Here is a 12267-nt window from a genome sequence, read left to right as displayed (position 1 = left end):
TCTACTGTGTTATGTATATACACATATGATGGACACTTTCAATATTTCATTTTTATGTGGATTGATCAGCATTTCATGTGTGGACTGATCATATTTGTTTCACTGTCACACCTCGTTAAGTGCAGACTTTTTAGTGTTTTTTTTTTCACATTTCACTTCACTACACTACACGTAGCGCTACATATTTACCTACACTTGTTTTGTCTTATGTTAGCAATTTATAATCACAGGTGTTTATATAATTTTTGTTGACCTCACTAGTTCACACATCATTTTAATGTTTGGAGTGACCTTATTTAGTTTACCACATGATGCTCGCCCTAACTTTGGAATGCTTTGATTGTCATGTCAATTAAAGGAGACATAAATAATGTTTGCCTTTGCGTGTTTTCTCTGTTTTCCCACACTGCGTGATTTATGTGCTGACCACAATACATTATTATGTATTTCTTCTTAACTGAATGAACCATTAATCTTAGAGGTTTGACAAGGTTTGCTGAGGTTTTCTCCATAATCTGGTAACAATACATAAAAGTTGTTAGAGTAGGTGATCCATTTGACCAGCCATTCATAGGTCAGTCTTATACACTGTCCTCCCTGGAGTCAGCATTGTTGTAAACCTTTTAACAAACACATTATAGCATGTTGCGCTAAAAAAAAACACGAATGTGTAAATTGTTAATGTACAGATTCAAAATACCATCATAAAGAAATTTAAAAAAGTCAGTCTGATACATTAAATACATATACAGTAACAATGCATAACAAAAAAGTCCCATGAATTCCAAGTGCAACCAGGAAAATCCCATGAAAAGTTTAGGATGAATAGACTTGTTCCTCAAACAGGTGCCCATAGTGTGTCACCAACACCAAAACTAGGGAGAAGATGGAAACTTATCACATATTAATGACCCCCTTATTCAGAGTGGTCACGCAGAGCTTCAGTAAAAGTACTCAGGCCTTAATGCCATCTTCACACGTGTTCCATGGTCATCAGCACATAAAGTTCCCTTGTACAACATGTTCGATCACCAGTGATATAGGCTTATGTGAAAGTTTCCACATTTTGTCATGTTACACCCAAAAACGTAAAAGTGTTTTTTGAGGATTTTATGTGATAGAACAACGAAAGTGACACATAATTGTGAAGGGTAAAAAAAATGTTAAATGGTTTTCAACATTTATTTAAATTAAATATGTGAAAAGTGTGGCGTGCATTTTTTTGTATTCAGCAGGGACTGATCTGACATCGAGTGGCGAGCACAGCCGAGTGACATAGTAGGTCCCTGCTTCTTGAGCGTGCAGCGCCTATTATGGACGTCCCACTGGGCCAATGCAGGGACCGCGGGACGTGTGACATCCATCATAGTCGCTTCAGGCTCCAGAAGGTGGGAATTACAATGCTGCCGCTGCACAGTGTCACTACGAGATCCCCGTTAGGCGCTCGGGCGGGCAGCTCTCCTCTCCTGTCATGGCTCTGGCACTGGCTGCCTGGAGTCACCAGTTGAGTGCCTTCTGTCTAATCTACTCTGATGTCAGGTGGGTTAGTGTATGTCAATGTGTGTCGCCGTCAGGTCAGTGTATGTCAGGTAGGTCAGTGTATGTTAGGTAGGTCAGTGTAAATCAGTGTGCGTCAGGTCAGTGTATGTCAGGTATGTCAGTTTATGTAAAGTCAGTGTAGGTCAGGTCAGTGGGCAGGTCAGTGTATGTCAGATCAGTGTATGTCAGATCAGTGTATGTCAGGTAGGTCAGTGTATGTCAGGTCAGTGTAGGTCAGTGTATGTCTGGTCAGTGTAGGTCAGTGTATGTCAGGTCAGTGTAGATCAGTGTATGTCAGGTCAGTGTAGATCAGTGTATGTCAGGTCAGTGTATGTCTGGTCAGTGTATGTCAGATCACTGTAGATCAGTGTTTGTCAGGTCAGTGTAGGTCAGTGTATGTCAGGTCAGTGTAGGTCAGTGTATGTCTGGTCAGTGTAGGTCAGTGTATGTCAGGTCAGTGTAGATCAGTGTTTGTCAGGTCAGTGTAGGTCAGTGTATGTCAGGTCAGTGTAGGTCAGTGTATGTCAGGTCAGTGTAGATCAGTGTATGTCAGGTCAGTGTATGTCTGGTCAGTGTAGGTCAGTGTATGTCAGGTCACTGTAGATAAGTGTATGTCAGGTCAGTGTAGATCAGTGTATGTCAGATGAGTGTATGTCAGGTCAGTGTAGGTCAGCGTAGGTCAGGTCAGTGTATGTCAGGTCAGTGTATGTCAAGTCAGTCTAGGTCAGAGTGCGTCAGGTAGGTCAGTAGTGACCTACTGTATTGTAACTTGTCATTTTAATGTTTTGTTTGACTTTGTTTTACTTTTTGGCTTTTTATTTTCTCTCTTTAAAACAATAAAAAATAATGTGACTAAAGAGAAGGCATTTTTTGGCAAAAGAATATGTCCAGGATAGTTTAAAAGAGCTTCACTAGGGCCCTGATCACAGTTTAGAGATTAGAATCAGAACCAGAATCGGTGTGAAAATCACAGCAAAAAACACAACATGTCCCAAACGCATTTGCGATTTTGTCGTGATTGCCAAAACGCATTTAACCACTAATGCCCTGTACACACGATCGGTTTGTCTGATGAAAACGGTCCGATGGACCGATTTTATCGGACGAACCGATTGTGTGTGGGCCCCATCGGTTTTTTTTTCCAATCGGTGAAAAAAAATAGAACCTGTTTTAAAATGTTCTGATAGTTAAAAAAACGATAGAAAAAAACGATCGTCTGTGGGGAAATCCATCGGTCAAAAATCCATGCATGCTCAGAATCAAGTCGATGCATGCTCGGAAGCATTGAACATAATTTTTCTCTGCATGTCGTTGTGTTTTACATCACCGAGTTGGACACGATCGGATTTTTAACTAACGGTGTGTAGGCAAGACTGATGAAAGTCATCTTCACCGGATATCTGATGAAAAAACCCATCGGTCCGTTTTCATCAGATGAACCGATCATGAGTACGTGGTATTAAGGATTACCTCCTTCCTGACCAGGTAATTTTTTCCAATACGGCATTGCGTTATTTTAACTGACAAATGCACGGTCGTGCGATGCTGTGACCCAATAAAATTGATATCCTTTTTTCCCACAAAAAAAACATTTTTTTCCGGTGGTATTTGATCACCTCTGCGTTTTTTTTTTTTTGCACTATAAACAAAGACAGACCGGAAATTTTGAAAAAAAAAACAATATTTTTTACTTTCTGATATTAAACATATCCAATTAAAACTTTAAAAGATCAAATTTCTTCATCAATTTAGTCCAATCTGTATTCTGCTACATATTTTTGGTAAAAAAAATCCCAATAAGTGTATATTAATTGGTTTGCGCAAAGTTAACCACTTAACGCCCGCCGCACGCCTATATACGTCCGCACAATGGCACGGACAGGCATAAGGGCGTATATATACGCCCTTGCCTTCTAGCGGGTGGGGGGTCCGATCGGGACCCCCTCCGCTGCGTGCGGCGGGCGGGATCCCTCGGGGAGCGATCCGGGACGACGGCGCGGCTATTCGTTTATAGCCGCTCCGTCGCGATCGCTCCCTGGAGCTGAAGAACGGGGAGAGCCGTATGTAAACACGGCTTCCCCGTGCTTCACTGTGGCGGCGCATCGATCGAGTGATCCCTTATATAGGGAGACTCGATCGATGACGTCCATCCTACAGCCACACCCCCCTACAGTTGTAAACACACACACAGTGATCCTTAACTCCTACAGCGCCCCCTGTGTTTAACTCCCAAACTGCAACTGTCATTTTCACAACAAACAATGCAATTTAAATGCATTTTTTGCTGTGAAAATGACAATGGTCCCAAAAATGTGTCAGAAGTGTCCGCCATAATGTCGCAGTCACGAAAAAAATCACTGATCGCCGCCAATAGTAGTAAAAAAAAAATAATTAATAAAAATGCAATAAAACTATCCCCTATTTTGTAAACACTATAAATCTTGCGCAAACCAATCGATAAACGCTTATTGCGATTTTTTTTACCAAAAATAGGTAGAAGAATACGTATCGGCCTAAACTGAGGAAAAAAAATGTTTTTATATATGTTTTTGGGGGATTTTTATTATAGCAAAAAGTAAAAAATATTGCATTTTTTTCAAAATTGTCGCTCTATTTTTGTTTATAGCGCAAAAAATAAAAACCGCAGAGGTGATCAAATACCACCAAAAGAAAGCTCTATTTGTGGGGAAAAAAGGACGCCAATTTTGTTTGGGAGCCACGTCGCACGACCGCGCAATTGTCTGTTAAAGCGACGCAGTCCCGAATCGCAAAACCTGGCCTGGGCATTTAGCTGCAAAATGGTCCGGGGCTTAAGCGGTTAATAGCGTCTACAAACTATGGGGTATTTTTATGGAATTTTGTATTTATTTACTTTTTTACTAGTAATGATTAGCGTTTTTTAGCGTGACTGCTACAGACAAATCTAAAAACTAACTGACACTTTTTTGGGAAGCAGTGACATTATTACAGTGATCAGTGCTAAAAATATACACTGTCACTGTACTTATGACACTGGCAGGGAAGGGGTTAACACCAGGGGCAAGCAAAGGGGTTAAGTGTGTTTCCCAGAAGTTTTTTCTTACTGTGTGGGCAATGGACTGACTGGGGCAACACAGAGATCTTGTCTTCCTGCTTAGCAGTTCTTATCAAGTACATTACAAGTTATTTCAATACCGTATTAAACAACAAACGTTTTACTGGACCTTAATGAAAATTGTTGACGGTTTTGAAATTATTTTCAAATACTTGCCCTTTCCAAATGTACACGAACCTTGCCCATGCCTCATCATTTGTCTAACATATGCTCTGTGAAAAATGTTCTGTCCAAATTCTACTAATAAATAGGAATGTGTGCGTCACACACAAAAAGACAGTTCTGTCTTTTTGCACTGCTGGTTGATAAGATCGAAAACAGAATGACAGAGATCAATCCGTTTTATTCTATGTTTATGCATATACATAAACATTTGCAGCTATAAGAGCTTCAACTCTTCTGGGAAGGCTGTCTACAAGGTTTAGGAGTGTGTATGGGAATGTTTGACCATTCTTCCAGAAGAGCATTTGTGAGGTCAGGCACTGATGTAGACGAGAAGGACTGTCTTACAGTCTCTGCTCTAATTCATCCCAAAGGTGTTCTATCGGGTTTAGGTCTGGACTCTGTGCAGGCCAGTCAAGTCCCTCCACCGCAAACTCGCTTATCCATGTTTTTATGGATCTTGCTTTTTGCACAGGTGCGCAGCAATGTTGGAAGACGAAGGGGCCATCCCCAAACTGTTCCCACCAAGTTGGGAGCATGAAATTGTCCAAAATGTCCAAATTGTCCAAAATGTCTTGTTATGCTGACGCCTTAAGAGTTTCCATTACTGGAACTAAAGGGCTAAGCCCAACCCCTGAAAAACAACCCCCACACCATAATCCCCCTCCACCAAATGATTAAGACCAGTGCACAAAGCAAGGTCCATAAAAAACAGATGAGTGAGTTTGGGGTGGAAGAACTTGACTGGCTGGCCTCAACACACTAGAACACCTTTGGGATGAATTTGAGCAGAGACTGCAAGCCAGGCCTTCATGTATAACATCAGTGCCTGACCTCACTTCTGGAAGAATGGTCAAACATTCCCAAAGACACTCCTAAACATTGTGGACAGCTTTCCCAGAAGAGTTGAAGCTGTTATAGCTGTAAAGGGTGGGCCAACTCAATATTGAACCCTACGGACTAAGACTGGGATGCCATTAAAGTTCATGTGAGTGTAAAGACAGGTGTCCCAATACTTTTGGTAATATAGTGTATTTTATATTGTTATCATATCCCCCTCCTAAGCACCTCTTTTCCAGGGTGAATAAAGACTTGTACACAGTATGATTTCTTTTTGCTGAACTCGCTGAGTTGAAAAAAAAAAACTAACAGCACTGGTCAAAGCCGCTGTACTAACTATGTGAAGTTAGCGCAGTAATCTCCCCGCTAAACTGTTGTGTTCTGAAAGGGGGACAGCCCCCCCACCAGAACATTCCAATCAGCGACCTCTGTTAGACATGTGCATAATGAAAAAAAAATGTTTTCTTTGGATTCGTTAATCTAGTTATTTAGTTTAGTTAAATTCGGGATTTGTATTTGCAATTAGTTTTGTCTTTTCTCAAATTTTCTTCTACTCCGACTTCAGAAAAGGTTCCTGTACTACTTCAATCCGGCTTCTAGGCAACTTGTAGGCAACTTGTAGGCAACTTGTACCCATTGATTTCAATGGAAGTCGCCTCAGAAGTCAGATCACTGTCTTAACTGACGCAACAATACAGGAAGATAACACATTTCTCAGGCAAACCCCTCCCTCCCCCTCCCTCCCACAGAGCTGATTGTTGTTTGATTGGCCACTGGAAAGCCTCCTGTCCTGGAGGCGACTTAAAGTTGCCTTGTACTGTCCTGGAGGCAACTTGAAGTTGCCTTGTAAGTTGCCTGATGATTCATAGTCAAGTCGTGTCCAAGTTGCCTCCCAAAGTCATGCTGGGAGTCGTGTTGCCCCTGTGTGAACCGACTCTATCTCTTAAATCACCTTTGGCTTAACAAAAACAGAATTATTTCGAAATTGTACTCTACTAACACACACAGTCTTTGATTTCAGAAATATGTTTACAGTTCAAATTCAAATGGAATTTGATGTAAAATTTCGATTTTAATTTCAATTTGTACAGAGGACACCAAGCATGGTTGTCATGACAGCCAATGAAATGTAATACAATGAGAAGTGCCGTGGTGAGCTCCAAGGGCGGAGCTATTACATCACCATGGGTCCAAATTGTTCGGAATTTGGACCCATTGGGTCTTGCTTTGACAGCTGGACCTGCCCCCTGGTGGTCATGTAATAGCTCCGCCCTTGGAGCTCACCACGGCGCTTCTCATTGTATTACATTGCATTGGCTGTCATGACAACCATGCTTGGCGTCCTCTGTACACGCCCTTAGTACACGCCTTTTGGGGTGGGCCTAAAGGGTATATAATGGTTTTACCAGGTAAGCTCACTTGCCATTCACTCCTGGACACTGCAGCGGATGGGTCTGCTATCAGACCATCCTGCTACTTCTGGCCATTTCTGCCTGCTCTTCCAATTCATGGTAAGTTCTTGTCCATGGGGCTTTTTGCAGGGCAATTATTTATCTTTTTTGCCTTATATGAACCTTTATATTTGGGAGGTATTTTTGGCTATTTTTTAGCTTTTCCTTGTTTCCATCTTTTAGGTCATTTGGCATACACTCTGCAATTCTGCATAAAAATATCTGGGATAAACTTCTTGGAAATGTATTTTTCTTATGGCATGTGTTTAGAATGAACTTTTGTTTATTCACTTCACTCTGAGCTTTCCTTGCTGCGGGCGTCCACCCATGTGTGGAGGGAGACCAAGCTGGGTCCTTTTGGAAGAGGGGGATGGATCTCTTTTCTTTTAGATGACAGACGCATGCACCTGTAAGTTCTTCTTTTGGTGATGATTTTTTTTTTGTATGTTTTTGTGTTTTTTGCATCTCTGTAAAAATAATTTTTCAGACTATTCAATGTATGACCTTGTATCGTGCTTTGATCATCTGTACCAAATACATATATTATTTGTTTGTTTGTTCTTAATTGCAGGAACACTGTTTTCTTTTTCCTGATGAAGACATCGAGTGTAAACTCACTAGTCGAAACGTGTCGAAACAAAACAGTCTTCTGCATTTTCCCTTGACCCCTATTGGGTTTTCGAGGTCAAATACATCATTCATCTTCTGCATTTATGTACTGTCATTTTTTTGTATATGTTTTTAATCAGGATTTGCATGGTCCACATATTATGAAAACCAATTTGTCACAGCGATTGGTACAACTGTAAAACCTTTGCATAACTTTTGTAAAGTAAATTAAATATTATATTTGTCTATATTTTCTATTTCTATATTTATTTATATTATTTTCATTGCCCTTAAAATCCCATTTCTTTGAGGTATTCATTTTTCTATATACTCGGGATGGTGGCAATGCTCGTGTCAGTTTGTTGGGAGTAAACCTTTTTCAGAGTTTCTCCTGCTAACTTGCTCTCCCTTTTGCTTTCTTGAGGGTAACTTTCGAACAACATTATCCACCTAACCTTTGGTCTCTATGTTACTTTACCTACATTGCCTCTAATATTATAGCATGATTACATATATTGAATGGTGAATAGTGACATACTCTGCTTGACTGAGATCTCCATTTTGGTTGTAAACTGTTATTTTTGTGTACCTAATTATATTGCTGCAAAAACATAAAGAAAGCATGAAAAAAAGGAGGAATGTTATGAACTGTGACTTATACAGTGATGTATAAATAAATAAATAAAAATAACATTTCATGAAGAGACATAACATTTTAGATAATTATGAGATCAGTCATGCTTCAAGTGGGTTTTAGATTCCCATAAAATTGTATGGGAATACAAAACCCATTTGAGCCCTGGTTCACACTGGGTACGATTTGGAACGATTTGAGATGCGATTTGACATGTCAAATCGCATCTCAAATCGGCGGCATTTGCCGGCAATTGTCGGCAATGGCACTGTCCTAATCAGTGCGATGCCGCATCTGCGATTTCAAAAAGTAGTTCCTGTACTACTTTTTGCGATTTCGGGCCGCGATCTACATTAAATTGCGGCCGAAATCGCGGCAAAATCGCGGCCGCGGAATCGCGGTAAAATCGCACATTTTACCGCGATTTTGAATTCGCAGCAGTGTGAACCTAGGCTCAAGGAAAAAAAAAATCTCAGTCAATGAAGGCACAAAATCATACCTCAGTGAAAACAAATCAGACGGGTCACAGAAGAGACTGTGATCAGTAATAAGGTTAACAACAGACACTTTTTGATTTGTGCTCTTAAGCAAAACTTTTACTTGAAAATTAAAAAATAGGGATCAGAATTTTCGTTATTGGACATAGCTGTTAGAACGATGCACTGATTTTTTTTTTACACAAACACACACACCTTTTATCTCTGCTCAAAGGGATTCTTTTCAACAGATGAGCTCACGTTAATGTGACGTTACACAACAAACCTTTTAATGGACCTTAACGAAAAAGAAACTTGCCTCTTTCCACATGTACGCTAACCTTGCGCACTGTCATCATTTGTCTGGTAAATGTCCTGTGGAAACCTTTCCAAATTCTATTAATAGAATGTGTTTTCGTCACACATATAAATAGATGAATTGACATTGGCGGCCCGTCCATTCATGCGTCCAGCCCCTGGACGCATGGATTTCAATTGTTTTTTTTAGAAACACATGATTAAAGCCAGAGGCTCTAATTGGCTTAAAAAGGGGTAGGTTTGGGGCGCAGTGAGCCCACCCAGTTGTGTGACAATATATTCCCTATTGTCTTCCTGATTCTCCTCCCGGCCAATCAGAAAGCGGGTCCTGAGACCTGATTGGCTGAGAGGAGAAGCAATTGTATTGGCTGTCAAGGAGGAGAAGATGCAGGGGAAGCCGCCGTGAAGCCATGGAGAAGGAGGCACTTGGTGAAACCGACGAGGAGGAATCGCTGCCCGTGACATAGATGAGAGAAGTGCAGGGCTGGTGGGCTGACGATCGAATGACAGGGGGGTAAGACCGACCGACCTACTGCCTGCACAGGGGGAGTGTGTCAGGCGATTTTGCCCCCCCACCCCAAAAAAAAATTAAGCACCAGCCGCTACTGTGAATTGATATTTTTTTTGCACTGTTATTGTAAGTCTTCCAAAAATTGCTAAATCTAGATTATCCTAATGTCTAAAAAAAAGTCACTTATTCTAAAGGATTGGTACACAAAAAAAAAAAGTTACCACCTATTTGAGGGTACAGCCCCCGGGTGGGGTAACCAAGTGGTTAAAAAAGGCAAACTAGGTTTTGACAAGCCCAGTTTGCCTTGGTTATCTCATTGCTGTACCTCAACTAGGTGGTAACTTTTTATTTTTTGTATATGCTTTTCTTTGGTTATTTGGCAACACCCAACAGGTGATTAGGCATTGCTGATTTATAAATCTCTTGTTTTTTGTTTTCTAATGACAACTGGGTCTGAGCTGATCCTTCGGTAAGGGCTTTTCCACTGTATCACCAATATTTTCAATACTGATGGTTTTCGTGATAAAACTCTACACATTATTAACCACATAAATAGATACCGTACATTAGACTGTCATGTTAGAGTTCTGAAATGTTTAAAAACAAATGTTTAAAACAACTTACACTCCACACAAATTTGTAGCTGAATCCATACCTAGGATCAGTGCCGGGACAAGGTCATCTGGTGCCCAGGGCGAAAAAGGGAAAGTGCACCCCCACCGGTTCTTAGAAAAGAGTCAGTGTCATTTCAAAAAAAGAAATTATTTAAAACAATACAAATTAATTACGTAATCTCCCGCTAAAAGCGATCCAGCCTCTAGCTAGCCAATAAGACTGCTTTTACAAGAAGGCCAACTGTTGGTTCTAAAAAACGATAAGGGCTGGTTGAGAGACACAATGGTATATTAAAAGGCAAACTAAGAAAAGCTATGTAAGAAACAGGGAAGAATTGGATGTATTGCATACCATTGGCTGTTCTCAGCATGCACGTAACACCTAATAAGGAAGGATTGAGTCCTTTTGAAATGATGCATGGTAAGCCGTATAAAATACCCTTATTTCCAGATATATCATCAGGAGAAGAAGCAGAACACAGTTTGACAATTTGACAGAATATATGAAAAAATTGTTGAAACAGAAACAAATAAATTCTCTAGGGTGTTAGAAAAAAAAATGTATAATGTTTGGGGGTTCTAAGTAATTTTCTAGCAAAACAACTTGTTTTTAACGTGTAAACACTGAGGGGCAGATCCACAAAGATCTGCCCGGGCACATCATATCTGAGATACGCTACGCCGCCATACCTTACCTGGCTTTGGTTCGAATTCATAAAGATTTCGCGCCGTAAGTTACGGCGGCGTAGTGTATCTCAAGCGGCGTAACGGCGCGGAATTCAAGTTGGGCGGGTAGGAGGCGTGTTTCATTTAAATGAACTGCGCATGCACCGTCCCTAAATTTCCCGCCGTGCATTGCGCAAAATGACATCGCAAGGACGTCATTGTTTAGACTTGGACGTAAATTACGTCTATCCCGCGATTCACGGACGACTTGCGCAAACAAAAAAAAAATTCAAATTAAACGCGGGAACGACGGCCATACTTAACATAGCAAGTCTAACTATATGCCACGAAACAGCAGCTTTAACTATACGGCGGAAAAAGCCGACTAAAGACGGCGTAAAAGAATGCGACGGCCGCTCGTACGTTCGTGGATCGTCGGAAATAGCTAATTTGCATACTCAATGCGGAAAACGACAGGAACTTTGGCTAGAGTGGCGATGCAAGTTGTCGTTGGAAACAGGACTGTTTCCGGAATCCAGTTGTATGCCTGAATCCATTACCTACCACTTCTTCAATCTTCTCACCTACTACTACTTTTACCATTTTTACCTTGTTGGGTAATAAAGCACAGAGAAAGATATCTGCAGTGTGGACTTTCTTACAGATCTCATCCAGTACCCTAGACGGTGGAGAAAATAGAGGTAACATGCCACCCAAAACAAACCAACAGCTCCTTCGGGGGTAGTGCTACACTAATGGTGTAAGATATTCTGACGAAAAAAATGAAGCTAAGTCCAATGAACTGCTAGGATACACTTAGAAAATGTATGATTTTTGTAACTTCCTCTTTCTACGATTACAAAAGGCTCAGCCCGTGGTTACAGGATGATGACTCCTAACTTTAATCTTTGCATCAACCATTTGTATCGATACATATGAATAAATATTCTTCATTGCTATGGACTGGGAGATTTGATTGATCTACAGTGACCAGGAGATTTTCCTGAAATAAATCACCTAACGTGCATTCAGGACATTTAGTAGTGCAAAGTGGAGAGTCTCTCTGTCATATCCTTTAGGTTGCTTGTTATCTAGGACGGAAAAAGAACTTGAAGATTAAACAACGGGGGCCAACAATTCGGCGACAAGCTATTAGCTTGAGATGTAGGAAGAGTTTCTCGCCTTCCGGTAAGCTTGAGAAAGAGTGTGCCTTGCCCTGAATTAAACATTTCACAGCAAAAGTAAAGGCCCATCAATACTTAATGCCCTGTTGAGAGAGGACTGTTAGGAGTGGTTTGAGAGTTCTCTGTTTTTGGATGGTAGAGGGGGAGAGGTCTGCAAAAATTTGTATTT

This window comes from Rana temporaria, chromosome 3 (genome assembly GCF_905171775.1).
Source record: "Rana temporaria chromosome 3, aRanTem1.1, whole genome shotgun sequence".
Taxonomy (NCBI): domain Eukaryota; kingdom Metazoa; phylum Chordata; class Amphibia; order Anura; family Ranidae; genus Rana; species Rana temporaria.
Note: the sequence above shows the minus strand (reverse complement) of the source record.